Source organism: Macaca mulatta, chromosome 19, assembly GCF_049350105.2.
Source record: "Macaca mulatta isolate MMU2019108-1 chromosome 19, T2T-MMU8v2.0, whole genome shotgun sequence".
Taxonomy (NCBI): Eukaryota; Metazoa; Chordata; class Mammalia; order Primates; family Cercopithecidae; genus Macaca; species Macaca mulatta.
Window position 1 is genome coordinate 4,141,860 of NC_133424.1, and position 15,451 is coordinate 4,157,310.

At 54.0% G+C, this 15,451-nt stretch overlaps 1 long non-coding RNA gene across 1 annotated transcript; it reads left to right on the forward strand.

The window, feature by feature from the left end:
* Positions 1-778: 778 nt before the first annotated feature.
* LOC144336995 (uncharacterized) lies at positions 779-15,086 on the forward strand. The gene is made up of 2 exons (XR_013409547.1): positions 779-894; positions 14,047-15,086. It is a non-coding gene; the product is annotated as an uncharacterized LOC144336995 (long non-coding RNA).
* Positions 15,087-15,451: the final 365 nt, after the last annotated feature.

Consider the following 15,451-nt stretch of genomic DNA (forward strand, 5'->3'; position numbering starts at 1 on the left):
CAGACCCAGCACCCCCCACTCTGGCCACACCCCTACCTGGTTTCCCAGCCACCCTCCCCCTGCTCCTCCCCCCACCACACACACCAAGTCCTGCCAGTGGCAGGGGCTGGACAGGCTTGGCCAGTGGAGTGAGTCTGAGAGGCCAAGGCCAAGGGCACTGAGTCAGGCTCAGACTCTGCTGGGCCCCTGGGATGTGGCTTCTCCACTCAGCACTCAGCTTCCTCTTCCAAAAAAATGGGATCCCTGTGGTCCCAACCCCCAGGTTGTTGAGAACACGCCCATGCAAGGAGTGAGCGTGGCCCATGGTGGATGCCGCGTGAGAGCTGCTGCCTGGCCCCAGCCCACACTGCAGACACCCGGGCAACAGTTTCGCCCTCAGACTGGCCCTGGAGCACCGTGACTGGTGGCCAGTCGGGCCTCCCGGATGTCCACAACACCCAGTGGGTGCTCTGATGTGGAAGGTTGGGCACCATCACCCAGAGAGGGCAACCAGGGGTGTCTGGCTCTGTGCCCACCCACCGCTGACTCCGAGCCAGGCCCTGGCCCTCACCAAGACCCAGTATTTCCGTCTGTGTCCTGGGGAGGCCAACATGAACCTCCCACCATCAGGGCAGTCCACCCACAGAGAGGCCTGGGTTCCCCTCCTGACCCCTCCTTTACCACCTCTGCCACCTGTGCTGCTTGGTTGCTCTGTGCCTCAGTTTCCCCATCTGTAAAGTGGAGATCATCACAGCAGTCAGACCTCCCAAGAGGATTAATCATGTTAATCCTTACAATGTATTTATTCTTAATTTATATTACTTTATTTTTTTGTAGCGATGGGGTTTTCCCATGTTGCCCAAGCTGGTCTTGAACTCCTGGGTTCACGTGATCCACCTGCCTCGGCCTCCCAAAGTGCTGGGATTACAGGCATGAGCCACCGCACCTGGCTATGCATTTTAGAACAGGCCCTGACATACATTAACATGAAAGTATCTGCTAACTAAAGGAAAATAAAATAAGTAAAAAACGGCCGGGCGCGGTGGCTCACGCCTGTAATCCCAGCACTTCAGGAGGCCGAGGCAGGTGGATCACCTGAGGTCAGGAGTTCGAGACCAGCCTAACCAATATGGTGAAACCCCATCTCTACTAAAAATACAAAAATTAGCTGGGCATGGTGGTGTGAACCTGTAGTCCCAGCTACTTAGGAGGCTGAGACAGAAGAATTGCTTGAACCCAGGAGGAGGAGTGAGCTGAGATCATACCACTACACTCCAGCCTGGGTGTCAAAGTGAGACTCAGTCTAAAAAAGAAAAAAAAATAAAAATTAGGCTGGGCGCGATGGCTTACGCCTGTAATCCCAGCACTTTGGGAGGCTAAGGCGGGCGGATCACGAGGTCAGGAGATGGAGACCATCCTGGTTAACACGGTGAAACCCCATCTCTACTAAAAATACAAAAAAAATTAGCCGGGTGTGGTGGCGGGCATCTGTAGTCCCAGCTACTCAGGAGGCTGAGGCAGGAGAATGGCGTGAACCCGGGAGGCGGAGCTTGCAGTGAGCCGAGATCGAGACACTGCACTCCAGCCTGGGACACAGAGCAAGATTCTGTCTCAAAAAAAAAAAAATAAATTAATTAAAAATTAAAAAAAAAATAAGTAGGCCGGGCGCGGTGGCTCAAGCCTGTAATCCCAGCACTTTGGGAGGCCGAGACGAGAGGATCACGAGGTCAGGAGATCGAGACCATCCTGGCTAACACAATGAAACCCCGTCTCCACTAAAAATACAAAAAAATTAGCCGGGCGTGGTGGCGGCGCCTGTAGTCCCAGCTACTCGGGAGGCTGAGGCAGGAGAATGGCGGGAACCCAGGAGGCGGAGCTTGCAGTGAGCCGAGATCGCGCCACTGCGCTCCAGCCTGGGCGACAGAGCGAGACTCAGCCTCAAAAAAAAAAAAAAAAAAAAAGTAAACAAAGAAACCAGGCCCATTGCACACATGGGTAATTGATGTCGATGTTCCCAAAGCAAGTCAGAGGCAGGGCTGGGAGCTGAGAAACCAGGCTGGGAACCTCCCACCCTGCACCCCCATGGAGCCCAGTGGAGGGAGGCTGGGGGCGGGGGACAGAGAACTGAGGTCACGGTGCCAGGTCCCCAGGGGCCCAGGCTCACGTTCCTGCCCGATGGCCGCAAGCTCCCAAACATCCCACTCCGAGCCTCTGCTTCCCTTCTCTGTAAGACAAGCCCCGGGGTGGCACAGGGTGGGTGGGGTGCCGGGGTGTCCGGCCACTCCCAGCCCTTTACATAACCTGCGGCACGGCAGGAAATCAAAGTGCCAACAACTGCCTCCTCAGTAACCGACGGGCTCCCTCTGTAACCGACTTCCTGTCTTTACCCACCCACCTTGGGTACCAGCTGCCTGCTCCCTACCTCCAGTGGCAGAGGGATCCCATCCCTGATCCCAGGGCTTCCTCCCCAAGGAAGGGCCCCCGTACCCTAGGCTGTTCCACCATGCCACCCTGAGTGTCCAGCCAGCTCTGGCCTCAGTTCCCCCATCCAGATATGTCCCTGGGCTGCCAGGACCATCACCCTGCTTCTTTCGGCCATTGACTGGGAGACTGTGTACTGGCTGCCCCCAAACTGAGGCTGGAGGTCAGAGGGCAAAGGGCAAAGGCCAAGGAATTCCCTTTTTTTTTTTTTTTTTTTTCCTGAGACAGAGTCTCGCTCTGTTGTCCAGGCTGGAGTGCAGTGGCACTATCTTGGCTCACTGCAACCTCCGCCTCCCAAGTTCAAGTGATTCTCCTGCCTCAGCCTCCCTAATAGCTGGGATTACAGGCATGCACCACCAAGCCCGGCTAATTTTTTTTTTTTTTTTGTATTTTTAGTAGAGACAGGGTTTCACCATGTTGGCCAGGCTGTTCTTGAACTCCTGACCTCAACTGATTTGCCTGCCTCAGCCTCCCAAAGTGTTAGAATTACAGGTGTGAGCCACCATGCCTGGCTAGAATTCCCTTTTTTAATTAATTTATTTTATTTATTAATTAATTAATTTTGAGACAGAGTATCACTCTGTTGCCCAGGCTGGAGTGCAGTGATGCGATCTTGACTCACTGCAACCTCTGCCCCCCAGGTTCAAGCGATTCTCCTGACTCAGCCTCCTGAGTAGCTGGGATTACAGGCGTGCATCACCACGCCCAGCTAATTTTTGTATATTTAGTAGAGACGGGGTTTCACCATGTTGGCCAGGCTGGTCTCGAACTCCTGGCCTCAGGTGATCCACCTGCTTCGGCCTCCCAAAGTGCTGGGATTACAAGCACGAGCCACCGCACCCGGCCAGAATTCCATTTTTAGAGCAAGAAAAGCAGGAGTTGCCTCTCATCTTGAGGGAGGGAGACTCTGGTTCTTCAGGGCTTTTCAAAGCTGTGGGTAGGGGGTGGACGGTGCCCCCGCAATGGTGCAAAGAGGAGACCCCAGCCCTGCCCTGGAAGGGAGTGCAGGCTTGCAGGGAAGGTCTCTGTGGCAAACTTAGTGACAGCCAGTCATATGACTGTCCCCATTTTATAGATAGCGAAACTGAGGCGTTAAGCAAGGCCGCCATCTGCCCAAGGTCCCGTGGTCTGTAAGTGGCAGAGCCGAGATTTGAACCTCTGAAGACATGACTGCCGGGATGTGGGCGGAGGGGTCAGGCAATGGGCCCTCTGTGGGCTCTGCAGGGCTGGAAATCACAACATCTCTGCACAGACGTGGGTGACTCACTTCCGTGCTGTGACTCCTGCCAGGCATGTTAGCGGATCCTCTTGGACAGATGGAGAAACTGAGGCTCAGAAAACAGGAGCAGCCTGGGCAAGTTCATTCATGGGATACGGTGAGAGAGGCTGGGCCGGGGAAATACCCTCAGCCGGGAGGACTCCAGAACCTGTAGGCAGCATCGCCACCCTTCATATCGCCCACCTTGTGAGGGCCTAGCACCCCAGGCCTCAGTTTCTCCATCTGTGAAGGGATAGATGCCGGAAGGCTGTGACTGCGACCTCAGAGGCTGGCTCCCTGGGGCTCCGCCAGGCCGGGCATGAGGGCCTGGAGTGTGAGGGCAGGCTCTGGAGAGCCAGGTGATGCCTGTGCCCACACCCACAGTGCCAGGCCCACGGGGCAGAGGGGCTGGGGTAGACTCTTCTGCCATGCTCTGTGGTCTCTTTCCCCTACTGGGCAGGGCCAAGCTTGGTTCCACGTCTTCATCCAAAACTGCATAGCACACCAGCAGGAAAACCAGGGCCAGCTCAGCCAGCCTCCAAAGTCCAGCTCTTTCCACAGTATCCAGAGGGTTTCAGAGAACTCAGGGCACCAGCTCCCTGGCCTGGAGCCCCAATGCCCATGGGCAAAGGGCTGAGCCTCAGTTTCCCTGTCTACTCCACAGGGGCCGTCATCCACCTGCTCATTGCTCTGTGTCTTTTTTTTTTTTTTTTTTTTTTGAGACAGAGTCTTGCTCTGTCACCCAGGCTGGAGTGCAGTGGTGTGATCTCGGCTCGCTGCAACCTCCCCCTCCCAGGTTCAAGCGACTCTCCTGCCTCAGCCCCCCAGGTAGCTGGGATTACAGGCACCCGCCACCACGCCCGGCTAATTTTTGTATTTTTAATAGAGACAGGGTTTCGCCATGTTGGCCAGGCTGGTCTCAAACTCCTGACCTCAGGTGATCTTCCCGCCTTGGCCTCCCAAAGTACTTCACTTTTAAGAACATGTAATGTGTCCAGTGAGGGAGAAACATTGGGTAGCTGTCCTGCCCCATGGATCGCCAAACCCAGGAAGTGTTACCAGCTGTCTATCCCTCATCCCTCTTTCTGCTGGGCTTCTCCTCCCTACCTGTGTGGAAGACTGAAAGGGAGGGTTCTAGGGGTGAGCCCAAACAGACCCTGAACCACATCCTGAGCAAGCCCCACCTCCTGGGAGGGCTGCAGGAGGGGTTGGAGGCTTGAATCAGCAGAAACAGAAGCAGCAGCCTCCACACTTGGGATGTGAGTCCCACCATGGTGCCCTGCACGGCCTGGGTGCGAGTGTGAGGGGACCTAGAAGCCTGTGTGTTGCATGTGGCCATGGATCCCTGGGACAGACCCCTTTCTTTCTCAGCCTCAGTTTCCCTATCTGTAAAATGGGACAGGCCAGGCACGGTGGCTCATGCCTGTAATCCCAGCATTTTGGGAGGCTAAGGCGGGCGGATCATGAGGTTAGGAGATCAAGACCATCCTGGCTAACACCGTGAAACCCTGTCTCTACTAAAAATACAAAAAATTAGCTGAGCGTGGTGGCGGGCACCTGTAGTCCCAGCTACTCAGGAGGCTAAGGCAGGAGAATGGCATGAACCCAGGAGGCAGAGCTTGCAGAGAGCCGAGATTGTGCCACTGCACTCCAGCTTGGGCGACAGGGCGAGACTCCGTCTCAAAAAAAAACAACAAAAAAACACTGTCTTTGGGGGCTGTGTGTGAAGAGGTGGCAAGGACAATCAATCCAGGCTAGGCATGGGGGCTGAACCAAGGAGGCTATCCCTGTATCCAAGCCAGACGCATTCATCAGGCGCCTACCATGCCCTCTTGTCGAACCCAGGGCAGCCTGGAGAGGTGGGTACAGGGGTTGCCAGGCAGAGGACAGACAGCCCAGGGGCAGGACAGAGACACTGAAGTAGAGGGAGCCTCAGTTGGCCTTGGACTCAATGTGCGACTGTGAACTGGTGCCTCAGTTTACATATCTGTAAAACGGGGTGAGAAGTGGCTATGTCAGGAGTCATAAGATTGGACTCATCTGTGAAAGTGCCTGGCACATGGTAGGTGCACAATAAACCTGTCATTGTCCTCATCTCCCAACACTGTAACGAGGATATTTATTTATTTATTTATTTATTTATTTATTTCAAAACAAGAGTCTCACTCTGTCACCCATGCTGGAGTGCAGTGGCACGATCTTGGCTCACTGCAATCTCTGCCTCCTGGGTTCAAGCCATTTTCCTGCCTCAGCCTCCCAAGTAGCTGGTACGACAGGAACCCGCCACTGCACCCAGCTAATTTTTGTATTTTTAATAGAGATGGGGTTTCACCTTGTTGGCCAGGTTGGTATCGAACTCCTGACCTCAGGTGATCCACCTGCCTTGGCTTCCCAAAGTGCTAGGATTACTGGCATGGCCACCGCACCCGGCCATGAGGTTAAATGAAGCCTGCCCTATACTCAGGAGACTGAGGTGGGAGGATCACTTGAGCCCATGAATTTGAGGCTGCAGGAAGCTATGATCGCATCACTGCACTCCAGCCCAGGTGACAGAGCAAAACCCTGTCTCTACAAAAATTAAAAAATTAGTCAGGCGGGTGGTGCATTCCTGCACTCCTAGCTACTTGGGAGGCTGAGTCGGGAGGATGTCTTAAACCCAGGAGTTCAAGGCTGAAGTGAGCCATGATTGCACCACTGCACTCCAGCCAGGGCAAGAGAGTAAAACCCTATCTCTAAAACAGGCCAGGCGCGGTGGCTTACACCTGTAATCCCAGCACTTTGGGAGGCCGAGGCGGGCAGATCACCTGAGGTCAGGAGTTCAAGACAGCCTGGCCAACATGGCAAAACCTCATCTCTACTAAAAAGACAAAAACTAGCCTATAATCCCAGCTACTCGGGAGGCTGAGGTAGGAGGATTGTTTGAACCCAGGAGGCAGAGGTTGCAGCAAGCCAAGATCAGGCCACTGCACTCCACCCTGGGTGACAGAGTGAGACTCTGTCTCAAATAAATAAATAAATAAATAAATAAATAAATAAATATTAAAATTAAAACATTTAAAAAATGCAATAAAAAGCCAGCCCTCTAAAGGACTCGCCCATTGTAGCAAGTCAATAAATGTATGTTGAGTAAATAAAAAAAATAATGACGCAGCTCCTTCCATGGCATGACGTCTTCCCGTTTCCAAAACTGCTAGCTTTCTGCAGCTGGGTTCTCAGCACTGTGGACATCTGAGCCAGATTGGCATGTGTGTGCTGGGGAATGTGCTGTGCATGGCGGGAGGTTGCGTAACATCCCTGCCTCCACCTACTGCATGCTAGCAGCAACTCCCCCCGCCCACCGACCCACCCCTGTCCCAGTCATAACAACCAAATATGTCCCCAGACATTGCCAAGTGTCCCCTGGGGGGCAGAATTACCCCGCTGAGAATCACCGCCCAGCATCGTGGTGACTGTTCAAAGTTCCCGTTTAGCAGAAGAGAATAAAGGCTCAGAGAGGGGCAGGTCTAGCCCAGGGTCACACAGCACAGTGGGGTGGAGCTAGCTTCTGCACTGGGCATGACTCTGGGCACAGCCAAGCAGGGGTGGAGGCCAACAGCTCTGGCCATGCCAGGGTTCCAGGAACTGCCAGCAGGGGCCCAGGACATGCCACTGTTGCAAAATCTGAGGGCGGCATGCCGGCAAGCCTGAGCAGTTGCCACGGCCTCAGCCCCGTGGGCACCGCCTGGAAAGAAAAATGCAACTCACACCTGGGCACCGGGACAACCGGTGGAACCCCAGGCGTGGGACGGCTACCGGAAAGCAGGGCCCAATCAGAGACGGCTGCCTTGCTGTGTGGCCTATCAGAAGATGGCTGCATATGTCCTGGCCAATGAGAATCTCCCAGTGAGGAAGGCCACGCCCCCCCAAGTGAAGTCCATTGGCCCCATGAAACGGCTTTGATCCTAAAATTTCTTCTTCACTCTGTTGGTTGCAGACGCAGGTCAGCTGATGCTTCCTGATGCGTGGGCACTGAGGGTCGATCTGGGAGAGCAACCTTCTCAGAGGTGTGCCCCCAGACTGTTACCACCTACCCAGAGCCAGGATTCTCCTTAACATTTCAATGCCACTTATTAACCCTTTATGTATTTATTTATTAAACAGAGACAGGGGTCTCGCTATGTTGCCCAGGCTGGTCTCAAACTCCTGGCCTCAAGTGGAATTCTCACCTTGGCCTCAAATTCCCAAAGTGCTGGAATTATGGGTGTAAGCCACCACGACCGGCCTCATTAAACATTTACTGAGGCCGGGCATGGTGGCTTATGCCTGTAATCCTAGCACTTTGGGAGGCCGAAGCAGGCGGATCACGAGGTCAGGAGATCGAGACCATCCTGGCTAACATGATGAAACCCCACCTCTACTAAAAATACAAAAAAAATTAGCCAGGCGTGGTGGCAGGCACCTGTAGTCCCAGCTACTCGGGAGGCTGAGGCAGGAGAATGGCGTGAACCCAGGAGGTGGAGCTTGCAGCGAGCCGAGATCGCGCCACTGCACTCCAGCCTGGGCGACAGAGTGAGACTCCGTCTCAAAAGCAAAAAAACAAAAACAAAAAAAATTTATTGAGCCTCTGTTACGTGCTAGTCACTGAGGATGTGATGATGAACAAGGTGGATGTAGAATGTAGAGAAACAGCCACATTGGAGAAAGGGCCCTCCAGGCATAGGGAACAGCCCATGCAAACAGCCTGGGGCAGGACGGCACCTGATGTGTTGGAGGAACAGCGAGGAGGCCCCTGTGGCTGCAGCAGAGGGAGGAGAGGGAGAGAGGGAGGAGGCGAGGGCAGGGAGGGACAGGGCAGGTCAGGCAGGGCTTTGTGGCCCTCAGGGAGGACTCTGTTGCCTGGAGGGCGGTGAGGAGCCATGGAGGGCTTTAGGCAGTGGAGGGATGTGATGTGGGACTGGAGCCAGGTCCTTTCCCTCTCTGAGCCTCAGTCTCCTCATCCATCAAACAGGGGAATGAGAATGCCTACCTGGGGGCCCGATGCAGAGGGGAGGGAAGGACCCCACACAGTGGCCGGCACATGGCAGGAACACAGCTCCCACCAAGGTCCAGCCCCGTCATAGCCCGCCTGGGCCTGTGACGTCCCCTCGGCCCGGATGCCCCACTCCCACCCTCACCCCTGCAAGGCCTGTCCTACCTGAAGCAGCCAGAGGGTGCCTGTGAGCACCTGAGTCAGGGTCCAACCCTCCTCTGCCCGCAGCCCTCCATGGCTCCCACCTCTATCAGGATCAAAGCCCAGGTGCTCCTTGTAGCCTACGAAGTCCTGCACAACCTGTTCTGTCCCCTCCCTGCCCTCCCCTCCCCACTTACTCCCTGTCGCTCACTTTGCTCCAGCCACACAGGCCTCCTCCTGTTCCTCCACGCCAGGCATCATCCTGTCCCAGGGCCTTTGCACAGACCTGGAACGCTCTTCCCCCCACGCTCCCCATGGCTCCTCCCTTGCCTCCTTCAATTCTCAGCTTCTTAAAATTGCACCCTTGGCCGGGCGTGGTAGTTCATGCCTGTAATCCCAACACTTTGGGAGGCTGAGGGGGATGGAGCACCTGAGGTCAGGAGTTCGAGGCCAGCCTGGCTAACATGGCGAAACCCTGTCTCTACTAAAAACACAAACAATTAGACGGGTGTGGTGGCGGGGGCCTATAATCCAGCTACTTGGGAGGCTGAGGCAGAATTGCTTGAACCCAGGAGGCGGAGGTTGCAGTGAACCGACATTGCACCATTGTGCTCCAGCAGCCTGGGTGAGAGAACAAGACTCTGTCTTTAAAAAAAAAAAAATTGCACCCTTAAGCCTGCCCCACCCGCCTCCCTCTTTCCCTGGCCTCCTTTTCCTCAGTACGACTCGCAGCACGCTGTCCACTTTCCCTCTGTGTCCTGGTCACTGCCTGTTTCCCCATCTGATTATCAGAGCCATGAGGGCAAGAACTTTGTTTTGTTCTTAGTAGCAGTAACCCCAGAACCCAGAACAGGGCCTGGCACACAGCGGGTGCCCAATAAATGCGGGTACATGAGTTGTTGAAAGGCGGTTGTTATCCTTATCCCCTCCGTGTTCCAGATCAGTCCCTGTCTCCCTTTTTGCCCTCCTTCTCCCACTCTAGCCACCCTCCTCAGCCCTGGGGGAGCCCCAGAGGTCCTTTGGGTGGGAGAGGGAAGAGCAGGCAGGACCAGCCACCTCCAGCAGCCTTCAGCCCCTCATCACACCAGCGGCCGAGCAGGAGTCCTGGTGATTTTCTTCTTGAATCAGAGGAGGGGTCGTAAGCCCGGCAGTGGCCACACTTGTGTAGGGGGATCTTCATGCCACAAGGTTGCCTGAGCTCGGTTCTGGCCAGAGGCTGTCCTGTGGGATGGCTTCCCTGGAGATGGTGGGGATGGGTCTATGTGGGTGGGTGCAGAAATGCCACGGGGTCCCGACCCCCCACTCAGCCTGTAAACCCAGCTCAGACCATCTTGGTGGGGGTGGGAGGCAAGGCCCCGGCGAGCCCCCTCTTTCCCTATTTCTGGCCCAGGGTCCCCGCCTTTAGCTCTGGATTCGCCACCAGCAAAACCCCGAAACTCCACGAGGTTTTCAACAATGAACAGATGTCACAGGCGGTGGGGATGGGGGCCGAGCCAAGTCTGAGAGGACCCAGGGTCTGTGGAGCAGTCCTGCTGCCCTCCCAGTGAGGAAACTGAGGCAGGGAGCCCCCCTCCATGCCCCTGTGCCTGGGGCTGGGAAGCCAGTGCCATCCTCGGAAGATCCCCGGAGCGGCCACGTCATAGCTGGCGAGGGCAGCTCCAGGGAGGGCGAGGACCGGGCCCATTGCCATGTCAAATTCCTCCCGGAGCGGTGGGGGAAGAAGGAGACGGAGTGCTTTTTTTGTCTTCCCTTCATCCTCGCCCCCCCTTCCCCAACTCCACAACAGAATCAAAAGGAGGAGAGAGAGAGCTGTTGGCAGGAAGAAGGAACTGGAGCCAAGCCGAGGCTGGGCTCACCCTGAAAAATCACACTCTGGGCGGGAAGAGAGGACAGAGGCTCTTCCACCCCCTTCCCAGCATTTTGCAAAAGCGGAAAGGGGGTGGCCCGCTCAAAGGGCATCAGATGCGGCCTTCACGGCCCGCAGCTGGCAGCTGCCACCTCTCCCACGAGTGGCTCGACAGGCTTTCTACCTCCAGACCTTAGCTTGGCCGTCCTCTCCTCCTGGAATGCCTTTCTCGTCTACCTCAGTCTCCTTCCGGGCACCACCTGGGATCTGGACTTCAAGCCCCATGGACCTACAGGGCCAAGAAGAGTCGTGCTGCGGCCTAAGGCCAAAATAAACCCCCAAATCAGTAATACGTAATCGATCTTTTTGTTTGTTTGTTTTTTCTGTTTTTTTTTTTTTTTTTTTTTTTTTTTTTTGAGACAGAGTCTCGCCCTGTCGCCCAGGCTGGAGTGCAGTGGCACGATCTCGGCTCACTGCAAGCTCCGCCTCCCAGGTTTACGACATTCTCCTGCCTCAGCCTCCCGAGTAGCTGGGACTTCAGGCGCCCGCCACCTCGCCCGGCTAATTTTTTTGTATTTTTAGTAGAGATGGGGTTTCACCGTGTTAGCCAGGATGGACCCGATCTCCTGACCTTGTGATCTGCCCATCTCGGCCTCCCAAAGTGCTAGGATTACAGGCGTGAGCCACTGCACCTGGTGTGTAATCAATCTTTATTTAAATATCGATATTTCATTCATTCTGGATCTTCTGCAATCACTTTTATCCTTAGAAAGTTTGTGTTAAACCATGAGTTATCAGTTGGGTAAGGTGGCCTCACCCACCCAGCACCCAGTGTCAACCCAGCATTTTGGGAGGCCAAGACAGGAGGATCGCTTGAGGCCAGGAGTTCAATACTAGCCTGGGCAACATAGCAAGACCCTATGTCTACAAAAATTTAAAAATTAGGCCGGGCGCAGTGACTCACGCCTGTCATCCCACCACTTTGGGAGGCCGAGGCAGGAAGATCACTTGAGGTCAGGGGTTCGAGACCAGCCTGGCCAACATGGCGAAACCCTGTCTCTACTAAAAATACAAAAATTAGCCGGGTATGGCGGCAGGCGCCTGTAATCCCAGCTACTCAGGAGGCAGGAGAATAGCTTGAACCCAGAGGCGGAGGTTGCAGTGAGCCAAGATTGCACTGCTGCAATTCCAGCCTGGGAGACAGAGAGAGACTCCATCTCGAAAAAACAAAACAAAAAAAGAGAGAGAAAAAAAAATAAAATAAAAGAACTCCAGGCAGGGGAAAGGGCTATGCGTGTCTGAACTCTGGCCCAGCCTGTGGAGCTGCGCAGGGACGGAGGGGCCCCAGGCACAGTGGGGCCGGCTGGACTAACCTGGTCATCAGTCTTTGCTCCAGGAGCTTCAGCACTGAGTTTTCAGGGAACGCACGGCTGCCTCGGTTCCTTCCTAGTGCCAGAGCCCGCTCTCGGGGGCATGACCCCAGCAGATCCGGCCATGCCAGCGGTCCCATTGTGTGACACTGGGTAACCCATTTCCTTCATCTGACGCCTCCTCTATCAAACGAGGTAATAAGGGCTCCCCTGCCTGGCCTGGGGCTGTCTGTGCATGAAATGGGATAATTGCCGGAACCCGCGGCCTGACTACCTAAGCTGTTATTAAGGCTGCAGACCTACCTGTGGGCCTCAATTTCCTCATCTATAAAATGGGCTCATACCTGCTGCTGTTAACCTCTCAGGGTTCTGGAGGATCAAGGGGCACTGAGGATGCCTTGCAGAAGAAACGTCTGAAGGCCGAGCAAATTCTGCAAAAGTGGCCACAGTGGCTTTTCTTGTGAGGCTGCTTTCCCCCCACCCTCAATTTGTATAATGTCCCTTGCAAAAGTGTAGAGAAGGAGGAAAAAATATAACAAACAAACAAACAAAAAACAGCCAACACAGCCATTGTTGCAATTTTTTTTTTTTTTTGAAACAGTGTCGCTGGGCTGCCCAGGCTGGAGCGCAATGGCCAGATCTCGGCTCACTGCAAGCTCCGCCTCCCGAATTCAAGCAATTCTCTTGCCTCAGCCTTCCAAGTAGCTGGAATTACAAGTGCATGCCACCACGCCCGGCTAATTTTCGTGGGTTTTTTTTTTAGTAGAGAGGGGGTTTCACCATGTTGATCAGGCTGGTCTCGAATTCCTGACCTCAGGTGATCCACCTGCCTTGGCTTCCCAAAGTGCTGGGATTACAGGTGTGAGCCACTGTGCCCGGCCCACTGTTGCAATTTTAACCTCTTTTCTCCTGTTCCCAAACCTCATCCGTCAGTTTCTTTTTTCTTTTTTCTTTTTTTTTTTTTTTTTTTGAGATGGAATCTTGCTCTGTCGCTCGGGCTGGAGGGCAGTGGTGCAATCTCAGCTCACTGCAACCTCCACCTCCTGGGTTCAAGCTATTCTTCTGCCTCAGCCTCCCAAGTAGCTGGGACTACAGGCATGGCATACCACCATGCCCCGCTAATTTTTGTGTTTTTAGTAGAGACGGGGTTTCACCATGTTGGCCAGGCTGGTCTTGAACTCCTGACCCCAGGTGATCCACCTGCCTTGGCCTCCCAGAGTGCTGGGATTACAGGCATAAGCCACTGCACCCGGCCATCCCTCACTTTCTTTTCCTGCCCTTTTTTGCTGCTAAGAGATAGAAGGTAGAGCCATTGGACCTGAAGATGGGCTTTGTGAGTCAACTTGCCCAAATTCAAATCCCAGACTTAACGTTGGCTGTGTGGCATTGAGAAAGTGCTTCAACTTCTCTGTGCCTCAACTTCCTCATCTGTAGACTGGGAATGATACTATTAGGTTGGTGCCAAAGTAATTGCAGTTTTGGTCAGGCACAGTGGCTCACGCCTGTAATCCCAGCACTTTGAGAGGCGGAGGTGAGTGAATCACAAGGTCAGGAGTTCAAGACCAGCCTGGCCAACATGGTGAAACCCTGCCTCTACTAAAAATACAAAAATGAGCCCACTGTGGTGGCACGCGCTTATAATCCCAGCTACTTGAGAGGCTGAGGCAGGAGAATCGCTTGAGCCCTGGAGGTGGAGGCTGCAGTGAGCCGAGCTCATGCCACCGCACTCCAGGCTGGGCAACAGAGTGAGACTCCATCTCAAAAAAATAAGTAAATAAATATTTTTTGTTAGAGACGAGGTTTTCCCATGTTGGCCAGGCTGGTCTCAAACTGCTGCCCTCAAGTCATCTGCCTGCCTCGGCCTAGTTTTTGTATTTTTAGTAGAGATGAGGTTTCACCATGTTGGCCAGGCTGGTCTCAAACTCCTGACCTCAAGTGATCCGCCCTCCTTGGCCTCTAAAAGTTTTTACTTTTTTTTAGATGAGTTCTGCCTCTGTGGCCCAGGCTGGAGTGTAGTGGTGTCACCATAGCTCACTGGAGCCTCAGCCTCCCTGGGCTCAAGTGATCCTCCCTCCTCAGCCTTCCGAGTAGCTGGGACTACAGGTGCGCTCCACACCCACAGCTAATTTTTAAAATTTTTGTGAAGATGGGATCTCTCTAGGTTGCCCAAGCTGATCTCAAACTCCTGGGCTCTGGCAATCCTCCTGTTTCAGCCTCCCAAAGTGCTAAAATGACAACTATGATCCACCCTGCTGGGTTTTGGTTTTTTACATTGTTTAGCGGTTGAAAGAAGTCAAAAGAACGCTTTGTGACACGTGAAAAGTACATGTGATTCACATTTCAGTGTGTGTAAAGTTTTACTGGCACATGGCCACGTTTATTCATGGCCATGCCGTCTATGGTGGCTTTTGTGCACTAGGGCACACCTGAGCAGGTGCGATGGGGATGCTACGTCCTGCGAAGATGAAAATATTTGCTCTCTGGCTCTTTACAGAAAAAGTCTGCACACCCCTGAGTTAATGTATCATGAGCACTTTGAACAATGCTGGGCACAAAGTGTGCTGGTATTGTTATTCAAAATGTGTTTCAGGTCGGGCGTGGTGGTTCAAGCCTGTAATCCCAGCACTTTGGGAGCCTGAGGAAGGCAGATCACCTGAGGTCAGGAGTTTGAGACCAACCTGGCCCACATGGCAAAACCCATTTTAATCTCTACTAAAAATACAAAAATTAGCCAGGTGTGGTGGTGCGCGCCTGTAATCCCAGCGACTCAGGAGGCTGAGGCAGGAGAATCACTTGAACCCACGAGGCAGAGGTTTCTGTGAGCTGAGATCGTGCCGCTGCACTCCAGCCTGGGCGACAGAGCGAGACTCCACCTCAATAAAGAAAAAATGTGTTTCAGGTTGGGCGAGGTGGCTCATGCCTGTAAACCCCACACTTTGGGAAGCCAAGGGCAAGAGGATCATTTGAGCCCTGGAGTTCAAGATCACCTTGGGCCACAGAGCAGATCCCACCTCTACTAAAAATTTTTAAAACATTAGCCAGGTGTGGTGGTGCACTCCTGTAGCCCCAGCTAGTTAGGAGGCTGAGGTAGGAGGATCCCTTGAGCCCAGGAAGACAACGCTGTAGTGAACTTTTTTTTTTTTTTTTTTTGACCGAGTATGGCTCTGTGGCCCAGGCTGGAGTGCAGTGGCGCGATCTCAGCTCACTGCAAGCTCCAGCTCCCGGGTTCACGCCATCCTCCTGCCTCAGCCTCCCGAGTAGCTGGGACTACAGGCGCCTGCCACCACGCCCGGCTAATTTTTTGTATTTTTAGTAGAGATGGGGTTTCACCTTGTTAGCCAGGATGGTCTCGATCTCCTGACCTCATG